The sequence below is a fragment of the Nymphalis io genome, chromosome 24, assembly GCF_905147045.1.
Source record: "Nymphalis io chromosome 24, ilAglIoxx1.1, whole genome shotgun sequence".
NCBI classification, from domain to species: Eukaryota; Metazoa; Arthropoda; class Insecta; order Lepidoptera; family Nymphalidae; genus Nymphalis; species Nymphalis io.
The window spans coordinates 8,966,950-8,976,618 of NC_065911.1; positions in this window are offsets into that span (position 1 = coordinate 8,966,950).

Here is a 9,669-nt window from a genome sequence, read left to right on the forward strand (position 1 = left end):
TCGGTGCACACGGCATAGGGAAGCTTAACGACAACGGACAACGACTGTTGGAGTTTTGCTCAAGGCACCAGCTGTGTGTTACCAACACCTTTTTTAAAGGCAAAATGATGCGGAAAGTCTCGTGGATGCACCCTCGATCTAAACACTGGCACCAATTAGACCTTGCTCTTACAAGAAGGAGGGATCTACGGGAAACGCTCCACACGCGGGCGTTTCACAGTGCCGATTGTGACACCGATCACAGCCTCGTTGCTACTAAAGTCCGACTTGTCCCTAGAAGAGTCCATTCTTCCAAGCCACCCGGTCGTAAAAAGATAAATCTTTTCAAGACTCATGACATGGAAGTAGTGGAGTCATTTGGGGAACTCGTCCGCGAAGAAGTTGCAACTTGGGATAGTACGGCATCAGCGCGAGTCGAATGGGAAAAAGTCAAGTCTCTTCTCACTGACACTGCAGGCAAGATTTTTGGCTATCAAAAGGCAAAATCTTACGACTGGTTTCAAGAAAACGAGGAGCACTTACTTCCCTTGATTGACTCGAAACGCCAAGCCGCTTTAAATTTTCGCCTTAACCCTTGCGATGCGACGCGTAAAGATCTTACGAAGGCAAAAGCCTCACTCCAGCGTAGCACGCGCTTCTTTCTAAATGCGTATTGGACAGAGCTTTGCCAAAGCATCCAAGCGTGCGCAAACGCGGGGGATATTGGCGGGGTGTACGCGGGCATCAAAAGAGCTCTTGGACCTACTCCAAAAAAGACGGCACCTCTCAAGGAAACCGACGGTTCTGTTATAACAGACAGCACCCGTCAGATGGCAAGATGGGTAGAATACTACAAGGGGCTCTACTCGTGCCCAGTGGATATTCAGCCAGAAGCAATGGAGCTTGTCCCGAATCTGGCAACTTGGCACGAGCTAGACGTTGCACCCACAGTAGAGGAACTTTATCTGGCCGTCAAGAAGCTCAAATGCGGAAAGAGCCCCGGAAAAGACGATGTTGTCACCGAAGTCGTCAAGCTTGAGTGCCTCTTGCCCATCCTTCATAACCACCTGGCTAAGTGCTGGGAAGAAAACTACGTCCCTCAGGATATGCGAGATGCTAACATCGTCACTCTTTATAAAGGCAAAGGCGATCGTGGCGACTGCAACTGTTACCGCGGTATATCTCTTCTTAGCATCGTCGGCAAAGCCTTTGCCAGGGCCATTTTAGGCAAACTACAAAGGCTCACCGACCGCGTATACCCTGAGGCACAATGTGGTTTTAGGTCCCAACGGTCAACTGTCGACATGATATTTTCACTCAGACAGCTACAAGAAAAGTGTAGGGAGCAACATACCCCCCTAGTCATTGCATTTGTAGACCTAAATAAGGCTTTTGACTCCGTGAGCAGAGAGGGGTTGTACTCGGTTCTTGTCAGAATTGGATGCCCCCCAAAACTCCTAAGGATAGTGCAATCGTTCCACGAAGGTATGGAAGTCACCGTCCTGCACAATGGCAACGCATCCACGCCATTCGACGTACGCCGTGGCGTTCGTCAAGGTTGTGCACTGGCCCCCACCTTGTTCGGAATATTCTTCTCGGTGCTTCTGAAGGTTGCTTTTGGAGATGAACAGCAAGGCGTCCACTTACACACGCGAACCGATGGTAGGCTGTACAACATCTCAATGCTCAAGTCCAAACGCTACAGGGAGGACCTATTTGTAGATAGTCTCCTCTTCGCTGACGACGCTGCCTTCGTTGCTCATGACCAAGCTCAACTCCAGAGTCTAATGGACAAATTTGCCAGAGCGTGCGACCTCTTCTCAATGTCCATAAACTGCAAGAAGACCGTTATTTTAGCGCAAGGATGTTTAGAGCAACCAGTCATCTTGCTTAACGGCGCACCTTTACAGGTGGTTAACAAATTTTGCTACCTTGGGTCGCATTTGTCAAGCAATCTCTCGCTTGATGCAGAGATCGACTTCCGCATCGGCAAAGCAGCCTCTATGTTCGGGAGGCTCTGTTCAAGGGCTTGGGATAACAGACACCTTACGGTAAAAACGAAAATGCTTGTTTACCAATCATGTGTCCTAAGCACACTCTTGTATGGAGCAGAAACGTGGACAACGTACGCAAAACAAGAACGCCGACTAAACACATTTCACTTGCGCTGTCTTCGGAACATTCTGGGCATCACATGGCAGGATCGCGTGACAAACGAGTCTGTTCTAGGCAAGGCACAGCTGCCTAGCATCATGGCCATTCTAAAAAAAAACGGTTACGGTGGCTGGGACACGTGCATCGAATGGAGCAGACCCGTCTTCCAAGGCAAATACTACTGGGAGAGGTTGTGGATGCAAAGAGGTCTGTTGGGCGGCCTATGCTCCGTTACAAAGATTGCGCTAAGCGTGATATGGTTGCGTTTAACATCCCTAGCAATCGATGGGAGGAACTGGCAGAGGACCGTGCCAAGTGGCGACGCCTTATTTACGAAGGTCAATCAAAGCATGACAATGACTGGTTTAAACTACTAAAAGAAAAACGCACTAGGCGTTATGAGCGGGCTTCAAACCCCCGCCCATCTGGGGGCGCATACACTTGTCGGAAGTGCGGCCGGGGGATCCTCTCTCGCATTGGTCTTTTCAGTCATGAACGCAAGTGCCTTCGCGATGCCGCTTAAATCATCGGTCAAAGATGCAGAGGCCTATATATATATATATATGGCGCTCAGTCCACCACTCTACTCCAATGCAATTTGGTGGATACAAATTGGTAGGTTTTAATCCGACACATGCAGGCCAAGATGTTTTCCTTCACCGTATCAGCACGAAATGAAACAAAACTCAATTAAGCATTTTATATGCTTCCAGTGGTGCTTGCTTTTGAGCCCGCAATTTTCACGTACATACTGACATACAGATATATATTACTGAATAAGACAAGTGAAGCTAATTTAAAGCGTGTTAAAATAGGCGTAACGTTGTGACCAGCTCAGTGAGAGATAACGCGTATTGAATGAATTATAGTTTAAAACTTGTACTTTTAAGTTTTTAAGACATGAAACGTTATATCCAATCTATATTAATTCACAGTAATTTATATTGGTAACTATGGAAACTATGTAGACTCATTTATAATATATGACATTAAAAAAAAAACAAAATACAAATTACAAATTTATAGCAAAAACACCGTCTAAAAGATTCCTGTGTCATTGTACCCAAGATGCTGTAAACTGAATAGCTGTCACTATTGCCTCTGCACCGCTATACTTTGGGCTAAATAAGCGCCAGCTCTTGGGTCACCAGAAGTGTGGACCAGTTTCTTTGAAAGATCTTTTATACTTTTCTTAGTATCAGATGACCATGGACCGAATGTTTCAAAACCCAGCCCCGCAAATTCATATTCTTTGGATATGATATATCTATAACTTATCTATTTTTTCGTTGCTAAGCACAACAATCTCGTTTTTCGGGTGTCCATGGCAACAGTGTCTTGTGAATAAACTAGCGAATGACGTTCCAAAATGAGCTGATCGGGTATGTAATTCTTTCCACTTGACAATCGGATGTGACGTCACTAATGGTCACAGGGAACTTATCTATAAGACACTTATAGAGAAACTTAGAAAGCAAAACCTTATCTAAAAACAAATTTTGAGACAAATCGTTAGCTGTTTTCGAGATACACAAAACATACATGTATATAGAAGAATTGCTCATTTAATATTATAAGATAATATATACAACAGGTAATAAATGGTTCCTTAAATAGAGCTCACAATAATTATTATAAGAAATAATCTATCCGTTTATAAATTAAACAAGAAATAAACGAGATAGTGGAGGAAATGTTGTTCTAGGAAATGAAACGAAGTGTCGCTAACTAGGAACTAAATCTAACTGCAATCTTAGTTTGTCCTTTTAAAGTTAACCAATCAACGTTTTTGTAATCGTAATTTATAACAAAAACTGAGGTGGCACAGTGGTTAGAACACACGCGTTCAAACCCAGGCAACATCATTTGTGTTCATCGTCAAAATATGCCACATGTGTATAATAATAATTAATAATTTAGGATTAAAGAAACAAAAAAAATATTACAGAATAAAATTAATAAAACTCTAAAATTATTTAGTAAAATAAATATATTTGGCTGTGTATATAGCATCTAGACTTACACGACACAAACACACACAACGAAGAATGTCCTGTACGCGTCGCGCGCACACAAAGGAATAGAGTGACGGTGGAGAGGGGGCGTGACGTCATAAGAGAGCGTCATGTCGTTTGCCGTCACGGCATACGATTCCAAGGTGCGTCATGATGTTTCACAACACAAATTTATTTTTGTTATTCGTTTTAGTGTAGTTATTTTTAGAGTTAAGCAGACACAATGAATGAAAGCAAAATTTATATTATAAAACTTATGAAAATCATCATCGCAAAGAGATTTTCCATTAAAATAAGGAACCCTAAATCACAGTACTTTGTGCATAAAATTAAATCATTATCTAAAGCGAAAAATTACTTTTGTGATTAAAAAATAGAAATAGATCGTGTACTTATTAAAGGAAATGTTAATTACATATTATAATTAAGTATTATCTGTGCAGACTTGTGACATAGACCAAGACAGCTCAGTGGATAGAAAATGTGGATTATAGTGGATGATTGCGGGTTAAATCCACTGAATCTGGAAGAAAGCATCTGTATCATTACACATTCCTCTCAAATCTATCACGTGTATCCACCAACAGTAACTGGAGCTATATGCTATATAAATGGTAGTTTATAAGGCTGCAGACTCCGAAGTGCTGGATTAAATCGGTGTTTTTTTTTTTACATTAAAGCCTTAAATATATAAAAAATAGTTACTGTATGATACCTCACTATAAAAGATTAAGGAAGTTAAAATAATAATTTGCATGTTATAAAGAAATGTTTCTCTAACCAAGCAGTTGTTCCTAAGATTACATTAATAAATGCAAAAGTGAGTTTGTTTATTTGCTTGTTACGCTTTCAAGTCTTAACTATATAACTAACTCAATCGATCATCGTGAAATTTTGCGTACAACGTGTACGCAAAAGTCAGGGTCAACTCCCCCCCCCATATAACACATGGGCCTCAGGCGGAAACAGCTACAGATAACAAAATAGTGTGATCTTTTCACTTCATTCGCGATTATTTCTCCACGTGTGACGTGTGCTTATGTAAACGGTACCTGACCTGAGGTACATTATGCAATGTACATAATTCAGAATTGTATATATTGTCATTATTATAGAACGTTTCGCTCGGGGCTTCACCTGCACCTCAATTACAATAATATTGTTTTCACGGTAGGATTATCTTTTGAGTTTCTTGCCGTTTCTTCTAGGAATCTATTTTTTAATGCAAAGTAATTTCAACTTTAATTGAAATGTTTTGAAAATATATTTTTATAATGTTGGTAGGTGGACGGGCGATGAGCCACGTGATGATAAGTGGTCACCATCGCACATAGGCATTGGCGCCGTAAGTAATATTAACCATTCCTTAGATCAGTAGTAGTTAAACTGACTCTGTCACTCTTCAAACCGGAATACAACAATACAAAGACAAAGTATTATTGTTTGGGATTGAATGTCTGATTGGTGGTACCTTGCCAGAAGGGCAAAGCCCTACCACCAATTACAAACAGGATACAACAATATAATTACATTTATATTGTTTTCTATTGGTGAAAAAGAGTAATTATTGAGTTTATAATAGGCGTTTCTTAAATAAAGTATATTATTGATGACTTGATATTATTAGCTCGTTGTTGTCAAGCCTGCAGCTGTATAGATAACCAGTTTTTTCCCCTGGCTTCGACCACCTGCTAAGGGGAGGGGGCAGGTATGAGGTAAAAAAGTAAGCCTATGTCCTTCCTTAGGATTCAAACTCGCTAAATTTCAAATCGGTTCAGTTTTAGGTTTAGCCGTTAAAACGTAACAGATAGACAGAGTTATTTTCGTATTTATAATATAAATATACTTTTACCGAAATGTAAATGACGCTTCGACTTCCTTTTTCCTTTAAGCAAAACAAAACATTCGTTCAATGGCAGAAAAATGTATTGTCTTCCATTTATAAAAAGAGATTAATATAATTCTGTAGACACGGACGCTCTTTACAATTTGATCCCTTTGTGTGGAATCTGGGAACAGCTGTGTAAAGTTAGTCATATTTATTTATTTTTAAAGCGGCCCGTATACATGTGTTTTTTTTATTCCATTCGTGTGGTAGAAAGCCGTATGATGCGATACCTTTGCCTTATTAAAACATTTTTTTTATTTTGTTACAATTTATATAAACATGTAGAAAATTACATAAGTATAATAATTATGATTAATATATAGACTTTATTGAAATAGGCTCAGTTTTAATTTAATTTAATTTTTAATCAATTCACAAAATTTAATTAAAGTAACTAACCTAACTGTGTTTTTTAAAAGCGGTTAAATTTTTCAGTCGCAGGACCACCGGTCCTTTCGAACTTTCCGAACGTCCACAGACGTCCTTAGGACGTTCGTTTCTTTGAGTTTCAAGTGGGCTTCCCTTTTCTCGACTCGTAACCAGTTATGCAAGTCCAGTAGAGCAAAGAATATACAATTTATAACAATATATAAAAATTGTCTGTTTCACAGTTTAGATTGCCTGAAAGAGGCAATAGCATGCTTTGTAGAATACCTTTTTTTTCTTTTTGTAGCTTGTTTCAGTTGCATATTGGGTGCTATAGATAATAAATAAATGAAGTTTTAATGATAAACATAATATACATACATATTTTTTTTATATAAAAACATCATTTTGTGATAACTCCATTTTTTATTAATTACATTTTTTTTTCTTAATTATTCGAATTATGTAAGTATAAATAACTAATTTGTCCAGAGGGTGGATCTACCAGTTATCTGTCCGATAGCTGGTTGGAATCACTACGGGTACGCGACCCCGGACTGCTCTAGCTACTAGTGTCACATTCCTGTATCTTCCGTGATCACAGTATCCTCACCCCTCTCCTTGATACGTTGTTTCCCAAAATTATCCCAGCGTCACGCCAAAGAAGAAGGAAAACTAATATTAAACCCGGAGCGGTGCCTCCGTTTAGGCGTAAGCCAGTCACCTGCGGCCAAACCAGCACCACACGTATTGACTCGTCATTCCTGCGGATCCTGCTGGGGAGGAGGAGAGGGTGGCATGGGTACTGGGCAAGCCCGTGTTGCCATAAAGTCGCCTGCCCAGGCGTAGCAGCATCCACGGAGAGGACACTTCGCTCACCTGTCTTGCAGGTGGAAAACAACACGGAGAGTGGCTTGCTTAAATCATCTGACAAAGATGCAGAGGCCTATATAAATAACTAATGCTCAATTTACATAGAAATAAGATAGTTATTTCATTCTTTGATTTTTTTTTCTTATTTAAAATTAAGAAGCATAAGTTTTTATGGTACCATTAGATTCCTTAGGTATTCAACTTTTTATATATTTATTTTTTTGATAAAACAGTTGTAGTTTGTGAACGACATCTGTTTTTATCGCTAAGGTCGGAGAAGGTCAGTGTCAATATAGTAGCTGGCGGCTGGCATTTGAGCGTCTATAAAAGTTGTAATGGTGGATACACATCAATATCTCTCTTTCTCTTGTACAATGTAACTTTCGAAAGAAGAAGACAAAACTTTGTAATACTATGCAATCCATATACTTAAAACATTCTGACAATAAGTTATACTTATTTCGGAGTTTAAAAAAAAACCATTGCAAGTTGAATAAAAGTAAAAATAGCAAAGAATTTGTTTGTATCCATCGCGCCACATATGAAATATAAACTCCTAGCTTCCCTCACGGCTTTATAGGGATTTAAGGGCCGGCAACGCACCTGCAAACCCTAGGGTGGTGCAGGTGTCCATGGGTAGTGGTAGTTACTTTCCATCAGGTGAGCCTTCTACTCGTCCCCTCTTACATAAAAAAACTTACATCCTCTGTCCTCTTCACGATATCCTGTTTATTCCTTTGTCACATATCTTTCTTTAATCCTGATTCTCTTCGTCGCTCCAATATCTATTATTATTATTATATTCCTCGGATTATGAGAGTGAGTGAATGGTGAACACACACGAGCAATATAATAACTCCTGGCTAGTCTCCTGTCTAGCTGTTATCCGTTGTGAATGTCGCCGTTAAATCGGTGAGAGGAACATCGATAACCAAGTTACTTAATCGTTCTTATCATTAAATTTACCCATTATCAACAGCCAATCATTGTCCACTGCTGAACATAGGCCAAAGCTCCCGGTCCTATAATACTTTATTATTATAATATAATTATAATATATAAATATCCTATAATAATTTACCCACTTAAACTATATTTTGATTATGACTTTAATGGGAATTAAATCTGACTTTTTACTTCAATGTCAATTTTGTAATGACCCAGATGTGCTTACCTCTAAAGAAACTAAAATGGCTAATTCTCTATAATATGACATTTAGCGAAGATGACACGCAATCGTATTATCATAAAAAATTATCAAGGCCAAAAGAAATTAAAAGCTTGTCGTGTATATTATAATGTCAACTGACTTAAAATAGTATTTATTATTATAAGTATCTATTACAAATTAATTATTAAATATTTGTATGTTATTTTATAGTTGCACCACCACCATTTGTAAAGTTTGAATTTCGAATGAAAATGATTGTAATAAAAAAATAGAATGATCATATATAAATTAGTTTAGTTCATATAACTCTCGTTACAGAAGAAATAGACTTTTAAATGCGGTCACAGAACAATTAAAAGGTATTTTTCGATTTGATAAGTGACACTTGATATGTAAATATTATTGTTGGGACTTAATTTTATAAGAAATATTTTTTATAACAATTAAAAAGTATTGAATTAAAAATATTGTCTTAAATATACTACCGCCGACACGACTGTTTCCGAGTGCGTGTGACGACACAATGTTAAATGAGACATTTCTTACTTCTTATTTGTGCGATTTCATTTATAATTTATGTGTTCTATGTTCTTATCATATTGATATATTTAACATTTAAATTATATTATAATTATTTAAAAAAATACATACCTAACATTAAAATCATGACAAAATTTTAAATGTAAGCGGCCATCTTGAATAAGTTACTTTATTAAATAATATATAAAATATACTGTACTTTTAGAAACTTCAAAAGTTTGTACAATAATATCATATAAATCATGTTGACAGATTGTTTAAATTCTGGAATAATTGTTATTTAACAGCTCGTAAATATTATAACCAATATTTTATCCAAGCGGCCAGTAATATCAGGCTCAATACACGACGCGGACACATTTGATATTTTAATCTCATGAAACGACAAAACATACAAATTGCGAAATATTTCCTAAGCACTTTCAAAGTCGTGACTGCCACTCTGCAGATTTCGGATGCTGTAATAACTTGGGTAACCATTTAAAGGTTAACCTTCCTGTCCTTTCATGGCAACATTATAAATTAAATTATGAGGGCGAAATATTTTAAGATTTATGTCACTATTAAGTTAACTTAAGAATTTTATTATAGTCTTTATTAAATAAATCACAGGGTTAATTATCTATGCTGCGACCATTTAGCAAAAAAAAAGATTTATGAATGAACATATTATAATAAAACCC